Genomic DNA, 9,510 nt, shown 5'->3' on the forward strand with positions numbered 1-9,510 from the left:
AGACGCAGTTTTCGCGCCGCCCCGGCAGACGCGGTTTTCGCGCCGCCCCGGCTGACGCGGTTTTTGCCGCCCCGGCTGACGCAGTTCGGACTTGGCACTTTTTGGGCTGAGCCTGGCTGGCGGCCCACTCACTCGATCGCCATGTCTGTTTGCCACAGTCTTCCCGGTGGTGCCGCACCCGGGCTCGCCCCGGCAGACGCGTTTTTTTTTCTTTCGCCCCGGCAGACGTGGTTCCCCCCCCCCCCCTTTTCGCTCGCCCCGGCTGACGAGGTTTTCGCGCCGCCCCGGCTGACGCAGTTTTCGCGCCGCCCCGGCTGACGCGGTTTCGTGCCGCCCCGGCTGACGCGGTTTTCGCGCCGCCCCGGCTGACGCGGTTTTTGCGTCGCCCCGGCTGACACGGTTCGGACTTTGCACTTTTCGGCTGTGCCTGGCTGGCGGCCCACTCACTCGATCGCCATGTCTGTTTGCCACAGTTTTCCCGGTGGTGCCGCACCCGGGCTTGCCCCGGCAGACGCGTTTTTTTTTTTTCTTTTCGCCCCGGCTGACGCAGTTTTCGCCCCGCCCCGGCTGACGCGGTTTCGTGCCGCCCCGGCAGACGCGGTTTTTTGCGCCGCCCCGGCTGACGCGGTTTTTGCCGCCCCGGCTGACGCAGTTCGGACTTTGCACTTTTTGGCTGAGCCTGGCTGGCGGCCCACTCACTCGATCGCCATGTCTGTTTGCCACAGTTTTCCCGGTGGTGCCGCACCCGGGCTCGCCCCGGCAGACGCGTTTTTTTTTTTCCTTCGCCCCGGCAGACGTGGTTCCCCCCCCCCCCCTCCGTCTTTCTTTTTGTTTTTTTTTTCGCCGCGGCTGAAGTGGATTTTTCGGTGCCTCGACGCCCCGGTAGTCGCGGTTTTTCCGTTTCCGCACGGCCCCGGCTGACGCTGCTCGGTCACAGTCGCCTTTTGTGAGGATTGCAGACTTCTTGAGCGCGGGTGTTTTTTTTTTGTTGTTGTTGTTGTTTTATTACGCATTCGCTCCAGCAGACGCTGTTTAGACTTTTTGTTTCCTCTTTTATCCTGCGACGAGGTGACGAGGTTTATTCGGTGCCCCGCCGCCCCGGCTGAAGTGATTTTTCCTGTCCCGTGCCGCCCCGGCTGACGCGGTTGGGACTTCGCGTTTGTTCGGCCGCCACGGGTTTTGGCGCACTCGCTCGGTTGCTTGTTGTTGCCACTTGTTGCGAACCCAGGTTTCTTGAGCGAGCGCGGGCGTTTTTTCTTCCTTTCTTTCTTTGTTCTATGTGTTAGCGAATCGGCCTTTAATATCACACGAGGACTCACAACCAACAATTTTCAGTTTGAAGTGTAAAAAATCTGCAGGTGTTGACGTAACTGACTTGCCCCGTACCCTTGAGTACATCCATGAAGTTCTCGTAGTACTACTAAATCGCATTATTCCAAGTGGAGAAATTCCCATAAACTTGCAAACCTCTACACGAAAATCGGTGCGCGTGATAAAGTTGAAAATTATCGTCCGATATCAAATGTGCCTTCTATAACACAAATTCTAGGAAAAAAAAAAAAAAACACTTGTTCGCCGTTCTCTGCGCCGTGACTGGCAGCACTCCGGCGAAGCGAAACGGGGTCGATTCGAGCACGATATCGGCGTCTTTCGACGTGCTCGCCGGCGACCGTCGCACGAGTACGTCGCACGAGCGCGTCTGCCGGGGCGCCGTTTGCGAAGCCGACGCAAAAGTGGGAACCGCCGCTCGGATGATCGCCGCTTTCGGCAGAGTGAGTGTTGGCACTCCGGGGAAGCGAAACAGCGTGAATGCGCCCACGAAATCGGCGTATTTTGAAGTGCCCGCCGGCGACCGTCGCACGAGTACGGTAAACCGCGTCAGCCGGGGCGTAGTTCGGGACGCCGACGAAAAAGTGGGAAGCGCAACTCGGATCTTCGCCGTTTTTGCAGGAGTGAGTGGCGGCCCTCCTGCGAGACCAAGAAGCATCGATTCGTGCACGAATTCGGCGCCTTTCGACGTGATCGCCGGCGACCGTCGCTCGAGTAGGGCAAACCGCGTCTGCCGGGGCGGGCTTCGGGACGCCGATGCGAAAGTGGGAAACGCTGCTCGGATGTTCGCCGTTTTTGGCCGAGTGAGTGCTGGCACTCGGGCGAAGCCAAACGGGGCCGATTACGGCACGATATCGGCGTCTTTCGACGTGCCCGGCGGCGACCGTCGCACGAGTACGGTAAACCGCGTCAGCCCGGGCGGAGTTCGGGACGCCGATGCGAAAGTGGAGAACGCCGCTCGGATCTTCGCCGTTTTTGGAGGAGTGAGTGGCGGCACTCCGGAGAAGCCAAGGAGCGCCAATTAGCGCACGATATCGGCGTCTTTCGACGCGCTCGCCGGCGACCGTCGAACGAGTAGGGCAAACCGCGTCTGCCGGGGCGGGGTTTACGACGCCGACGCAAAAGTGGGAACCGCCGCTCGGATGTTGGCCGTTTTTGGCAGAGTGAGTGCTGGCACACCGGCGACGCGAAAGAGCGCGAAAGCGCCCACGAAAGTGGCGTATTTGGACGTGCTTGACGGCGACCGCTGCAGGAGTACGAAAAACCACGTCAGCCGGGGCGAGCGACCCACGGCGGTCTGGGTGCTTATCGCTGCTATTATAGGGGCACCCCGGCAGACGCAGAAAAAAAAAATTTTTTTTCGACCTTCTTTTTTGCTGGTCGAGCTCGGGTAACCCAGGTCGCAATGGGAGCCGCGCACGAAAGCGGCGTCGCGAGACGCGTTCGCGGTCGCTAGTCGCACGAGCTCGGCAACCGCGTCAGCCGGCGCGGAGTTCGGGATGCCGACGGCTAAGTGGGTACCGCTGCTCGGATGTTCGCCGTTTTTGGCCGAGTGAGTGCTGGCACTCCGGCGAAGCGAAACGGGGCCGATTCGGGCACGATATCGGCGTATTTCGACGTGCTCGCCGGCGACCGTCGCACGAGTACGGCAAAGCGCGTCTGCCGGGGCGAGGTTTGCGATGCCGACGAAAAAGTGGGAAGCGCCGCTCGGATCTTCGCCGTTTTTGCAGGAGTGAGTGGCGGCCCTCCTGCGAGACCAAGAAGCATCGACTCGCGCACGATATCGGTGTCTTTCGACGTGCCCGCCGGCCACCGCCGCACGAGTACGGCAAACCGCGTATGCCGGGGCGGGGTTGGCGACGCCGACGCAAAAGTGGGAACCGCCACTAGGATGTTCGCCGTTTTTGGCAGAGTGAGTGCTGGCACACCGGCGACGCGAAAGAGCGCGAAAGCGCCCACGAAAGTGGCGTATTTGGACGTGCTTGACGGCGACCGCTGCAGGAGTACGAAAAACCACGTCAGCCGGGGCGAGCGACCCACGGCGGTCTGGGTGCTTATCGCTGCTATTATAGGGGCACCCCGGCAGACGCAGAAAAAAAAAATTTTTTTTCGACCTTCTTTTTTGCTGGTCGAGCTCGGGTAACCCAGGTCGCAATGGGAGCCGCGCACGAAAGCGGCGTCGCGAGACGCGTTCGCGGTCGCTAGTCGCACGAGCTCGGCAACCGCGTCAGCCGGCGCGGAGTTCGGGATGCCGACGGCTAAGTGGGTACCGCTGCTCGGATGTTCGCCGTTTTTGGCCGAGTGAGTGCTGGCACTCCGGCGAAGCGAAACGGGGCCGATTCGGGCACGATATCGGCGTATTTCGACGTGCTCGCCGGCGACCGTCGCACGAGTACGGCAAAGCGCGTCTGCCGGGGCGAGGTTTGCGATGCCGACGAAAAAGTGGGAAGCGCCGCTCGGATCTTCGCCGTTTTTGCAGGAGTGAGTGGCGGCCCTCCTGCGAGACCAAGAAGCATCGACTCGCGCACGATATCGGTGTCTTTCGACGTGCCCGCCGGCCACCGCCGCACGAGTACGGCAAACCGCGTATGCCGGGGCGGGGTTGGCGACGCCGACGCAAAAGTGGGAACCGCCACTAGGATGTTCGCCGTTTTTGGCAGAGTGAGTGCTGGCACTCCGGCGAAGCGAAAGAGCGCGAATGCGCCCACGAAAGTGGCGTGTTTGGACGTGCTTGACGACGACCACCGCAGGAAAACGAAAAACCACGTCAGCCGGGGCGAGCGACCCATGGCGGTCTGGGTGCTTATCGCTGCTATTATAGGGGCACCCCGGCAGACGCAAAAAAAAAAAAAATTTTTTTTCGACATTCTTTCTTGCTCGTCGACCTCGGGTGACCCAGGTCGCAGTGGGAGCCGCGCACGAAAGCGGCGTCGCGAGACGGCTTCGCGGTCGCTAGTCGCACGAGCTCGGCAACCGCGTCTGCCGGGGCGGAGTTCGGGACGCCGACGGCTAAGTGGGAACCGCCGCTCGGATGTTCGCCGTTTGTGGCCGAGTGAGTGCTGGCACTCCGGCGAAGCCAAACGGGGCCGATTCCGGCACGATATCGGCGTCTTTCTACGTGCTCGCCGGCGACCGTCGCACGAGTACGGCAAAGTGCGTCTGCCGGGGCGGGGTTTGCGACGCGTACGCAATAGTGAGAACCGTCGCTCGGATGTTCGTCGTCTTTCGCCGAGCCAGTGCTGGCACTCCGGCGAAGCCGAACGGAGCCGATTCGGGCACGATATCGGCGTCTTTCCACGTGCTCGCCGGCGACCGTCGCACGAGTACGGTAAACCGCGTCAGCCGGGGCGGAGTTCGGGACGCCGATGCGAAAGTGGGAAGCGCCGCTCGGATCTTCGCCGTTTTTGGAGGAGTCAGTGGCGGCACTCCGGTGAAGCCAAGGTGCGCCAATTCGCGCACGATATCGGCGTCTTTCGACGTGCCCGCCGGCCACCGTCGCACGAGTACGGCAAACCTCGTCTGCCGGGGCGGGGTTTGCGACGCCGACGCAAAAGTGGGAACCGCCGCTCGGATGTTCGCCGTTTTTGGCAGAGTGAGTGCTGGCACTCCGGCGAAGCGAAAGAGCGTGAATGCGCCCACGAAAGTAGCGTATTTGGACGTGCTTGACGGCGACCGCCGCAGGAGTACGAAAAACCACGTCAGCCGGGGCGAGCGACCCACGGCGGTCTGGGTGCTTATCGCTGCTATTATAGGGGCACCCCGGCAGACGCAGAAAGAAAAAAAAAAAAAAAAATGGGGACATGGCGTGCGTCACCGTGCGGCTTCGCAGCGTTGCCGAAGTCGCCGAGCCCTTCGACTGAGCCGAACGGCGGACAGGGAACGTTGGTCGGCCGTTCTAACCTGTCGGTGCCACGCCGAGACGTCGTTAAGGAAAACCGCGTCGTGGGCCTCTACGACGCCGTCGAGTCGTTGTACGTTTGGTGTCCAGCGTGTCGGCGGCGAGTAGCGGACACGTCGTTCACGACTTCGGTCTTTCGCAGTCGACGCGAACTTGCGGAGAGTCGTGGTGCCTCACGTTTTCGGCAGAAACCGCGGCGGAATTTTCCCGTGCGTGCGCGCACGACCTCGGTGCTGTGCCGTCAGCGTAGTGTTGCACAAACTCGTGGCCTACCCAAGGTGCGGTACGTTTGCGGCCGTATCCTCGGTGGGAATTTCGTGAGTAGGGTCGCAAATTCTACGACCTCGGCGGGTTTGAGAGCGACGTAGACTTGTGGCACGCTCAACGTGCCACACGTTTCGGGGCACACCCGCGGTGAAATTTTCTCGAGTACGCTCGTATTAGTGCCCAAGGAGGTCTGGGTACTTATCGCTGCTATTATGTGGGGGTTCTCGTGAGCGGCGTACGCGAAAGCGACCGGGTGTCTGATATGCGGCGGGCTTCGGCCTCGTCAAGCGTGTCCTCGGGTCTGCTCCAGGGGAATCCACGGCAGTCGTCTGCAGCCTCATCCGCTTGATGCGTTAGGGGCTGGTTGTCGGACGGTGCCGTTTTACCACGATATCGAGGTGTGTTCCGTGTCGTCCTCGGGCGATTCAGATGCGAAAGCGCCGAAGACGCGGGCGTGACCCGTCGTCTGGCGGCTTTGCAGTCTCGGCTCCGTTGCTAGTTCCGGCCGGTCCACCGACAGTGCAGCGGGCTTGGGCAACCCGCACGGCGCGACCGAGTCGATGCAACGAAAAAGAGCGAGCATGAACGTGCTTCTTGCCGCACGGCTCCCACTCGTCTTTCGGGAAGGTTGTGCCGTAGCGAGCTCGAACGCCGTCATCTCGGAGTGCAAAATAAGCGTGTTGGGGCGCCTGAAGGTGGCCTCCGCCGCACACAGACTGCGTCCGGCCCGCCGAAGGCGAGGACGGACGCGCAGTCGAACGATTACCTGGTTGATCCTGCCAGTAATCATATGCTTGTCTCAAAGATTAAGCCATGCATGTCTAAGTACATGCCGAAATAAGGCGAAACCGCGAATGGCTCATTAAATCAGTTATGGTTCCTTAGATCGTTTCTTCCTACTTGGATAACTGTGGCAATTCTAGAGCTAATACATGCAGTGAGCCTGGAGCCCTTTGGGTAACGGGTGCTTTTATTAGACCAAGATCGATCGGGTTTCGGCCCGTATTGTGTGGTGACTCTGGATAACTTTGTGCTGATCGCATGGCCACGAGCCGGCGACGTTTCTTTCAAGTGTCTGCCTTATCAACTTTCGATGGTAGGTTACTTGCTTACCATGGTTGTTACGGGTAACGGAGAATCAGGGTTCGATTCCGGAGAGGGAGCCTGAGAAACGGCTACCACATCCAAGGAAGGCAGCAGGCGCGCAAATTACCCACTCCCGGCACGGGGAGGTAGTGACGAAAAATAACAATACGGGACTCTTTTGAGGCCCCGTAATTGAAATGAGTACACTCTAAATCCTTTAACGAGGATCAATTGGAGGGCAAGTCTGGTGCCAGCAGCCGCGGTAATTCCAGCTCCAATAGCGTATACTAAAGCTGCTGCGGTTAAAAAGCTCGTAGTTGGATCTCAGTTCCAGACGAGTAGTGCATCTACCCGATGCGACGGCTCGGACTGAACATCATGCCGGTTCTTTCTTGGTGCACTTCATTGTGTGCCTCGAGATGGCCGGTGCTTTTACTTTGAAAAAATTAGAGTGCTCAACGCAGGCGAGTCGCCTGAATAAACTTGCATGGAATAATAGAACAAGACCTCGTTTCTGTTCTGTTGGTTTTTGGAATACGAGGTAATGATTAAGAGGGACGGACGGGGGCATTCGTATTGCGGCGCTAGAGGTGAAATTCTTGGACCGTCGCAAGACGAACTACTGCGAAAGCATTTGCCAAGAATGTTTTCATTGATCAAGAACGAAAGTCAGAGGTTCGAAGGCGATCAGATACCGCCCTAGTTCTGACCATAAACGATGCCAACCAGCGATCCGCCTGAGTTACTCAAATGACTCGGCGGGCAGCTTCCGGGAAACCAAAGTATTTGGGTTCCGGGGGAAGTATGGTTGCAAAGCTGAAACTTAAAGGAATTGACGGAAGGGCACCACCAGGAGTGGAGCCTGCGGCTTAATTTGACTCAACACGGGAAAACTTACCCGGCCCGGACACTGGGAGGATTGACAGATTGAGAGCTCTTTCTTGATTCGGTGGATGGTGGTGCATGGCCGTTCTTAGTTGGTGGAGCGATTTGTCTGGTTAATTCCGATAACGAACGAGACTCTAGCCTATTAAATAGGTGCGGGGTTCCCAGCACCTTACAACCTTCTTAGAGGGATAAGCGGCTCCTAGCCGCACGAAACAGAGCAATAACAGGTCTGTGATGCCCTTAGATGTCCGGGGCCGCACGCGCGCTACACTGAAGGAAGCAGCGTGTCTTTATCCCTGTCTGAAAAGACTGGGTAACCCGTGGAACTTCTTTCGTGATTGGGATAGGGGCTTGCAATTGTTCCCCTTGAACGAGGAATTCCCAGTAAGCGCGAGTCATAAGCTCGCGTTGATTACGTCCCTGCCCTTTGTACACACCGCCCGTCGCTACTACCGATTGAATGATTTAGTGAGGTCTTCGGACCGATGTCCGGCGCGGCCTTTCGGTTGCGCCGGTCTGTTGGAAAGATGACCAAACTTGATCATTTAGAGGAAGTAAAAGTCGTAACAAGGTTTCCGTAGGTGAACCTGCGGAAGGATCATTAACGGATTGTGAAGGGTGAGCGCCTCAGCTGCGTCTGCGCCCGACACTTTCTGCCGCTGACCCCGTTTGGACGCGGGGTCGGCTTTTCCCCACGGGGCTGCCTGAATGTGGAGCGGCACCCCGTGACAAATTGTTGCGCCCAGCGGACGCCAACACCGCGACCTTGGACGGTCGGCCAGGTGGCGGACGCGGGTACAAACGGCGCAACGCACTCATAGGTCGGCTTTCGACCCGCCACTGCACCGTGGCTCGAAGCGCTCGAAATGCGCGACCCGACCGCTGCGGGACCGCCTAGTACTGTAAACAGGAGCGGCGGAGCGCGAACGGCGAGTCGTGGTTACGTCGGTAGAAGGCGAGGCTGCGCGTTCCCGAAACGCCAGCCGAGTGCCCTCCCGACCGTTCGAGCGTGCAAGAACGAGACCCGACAATCGCGCGGCGACTGCCAAGTACGAGAGGAACGGCACAAGCGTCGGCGGTCGGTCAAGGAACTGGCGATGTGACGGGTCCGCTGTGCACCAGTGCATACCGTCCCGCCGTCCGCGGCAAGCGCCTCCGCGTCCTCGGGTGACGGAGGCTGCCGGTCGGTTCTTGCAGGCGAGGGATCTCGCTGGCACCGGTTCGCGTTGACGCGCGGCCGGTCATGGCACGGCGATGCGACGGCCGAGGTGCGCAGTACTCGATGGAGGAACCGCACGCTCCGATGACCGTCCCGCCCTCCGCGGCGTATGCGTACCGACCGTAATGGTTGCAGCAGCGCCGGCCGGCTTTTGAATTCGCCACACGAAACACGGTGCGAGATCGCGGTTAGGGGAGCGTCGACGTTGCCAGGCGTTTTGCTTGCTGCCGAGGGAAAGGCGGCACGGCCACGTCGCGCTCGTCGCGATTAGCGGGTCTGCGCGCTTTGGGAAGGTGCCGCAACGACTTGCCGAAAGAGGAAGCACGGAAGAACGAGGGACTTGGACGTCCCGACAATTGAACGCACTTGCGGCCAGGCCCTTGCTGGCTTCGTTCTTCCGCCTCGAGTAGGCTCGTACGCGGCTCCGGCGCCGAAAGTGGTCCTTGGCACCGACTTCGGTGGACGTGGGAAGTGCCGCGCAAGTACGGCGCGCCTGGCTCCACCTGTTGGCTAAAGTAGGCAGCCGGATCGGCATTTTGGTGTGCGGTGGCAAACCGTGGATGCGAAAAAAGCTTGTGCGATTTCGTGGAACAAAAAGCGGGGGTCCCCCTTTTTATGCGGAGGAGACCGACCCGCCTGCCGTGGTGAACCGCGACGCCACGGTAAAAACGGGAGAGGCTTGTCGATGGGACCGTGCATCCCGCGCTCCACGGAGGCCGGGAGGCGGCCGCCCGAGGAAATGTGTAGCCGTCGAGGCCCGCATCTGCGTGCACTCTTATCCAAATGGGTGTACCGCAGGCATTTTCTGGTTAGGCGGGCCAAT

The 9,510-nt window shown here is 59.8% G+C and overlaps 1 non-coding gene across 1 annotated transcript; it reads left to right on the top strand.

Moving 5' to 3' along the window:
• The first annotated feature begins 6,257 nt into the window (after positions 1-6,257).
• LOC142794729 (small subunit ribosomal RNA) lies at positions 6,258-8,072 on the top strand. The gene has a single exon (XR_012892573.1). It is a non-coding gene; the product is annotated as a small subunit ribosomal RNA (ribosomal RNA).
• The last annotated feature ends 1,438 nt before the right edge of the window (positions 8,073-9,510 follow it).

This window comes from Rhipicephalus microplus, unplaced genomic scaffold (genome assembly GCF_043290135.1).
Source record: "Rhipicephalus microplus isolate Deutch F79 unplaced genomic scaffold, USDA_Rmic scaffold_487, whole genome shotgun sequence".
In the NCBI taxonomy this organism is placed as follows: Eukaryota; Metazoa; Arthropoda; class Arachnida; order Ixodida; family Ixodidae; genus Rhipicephalus; species Rhipicephalus microplus.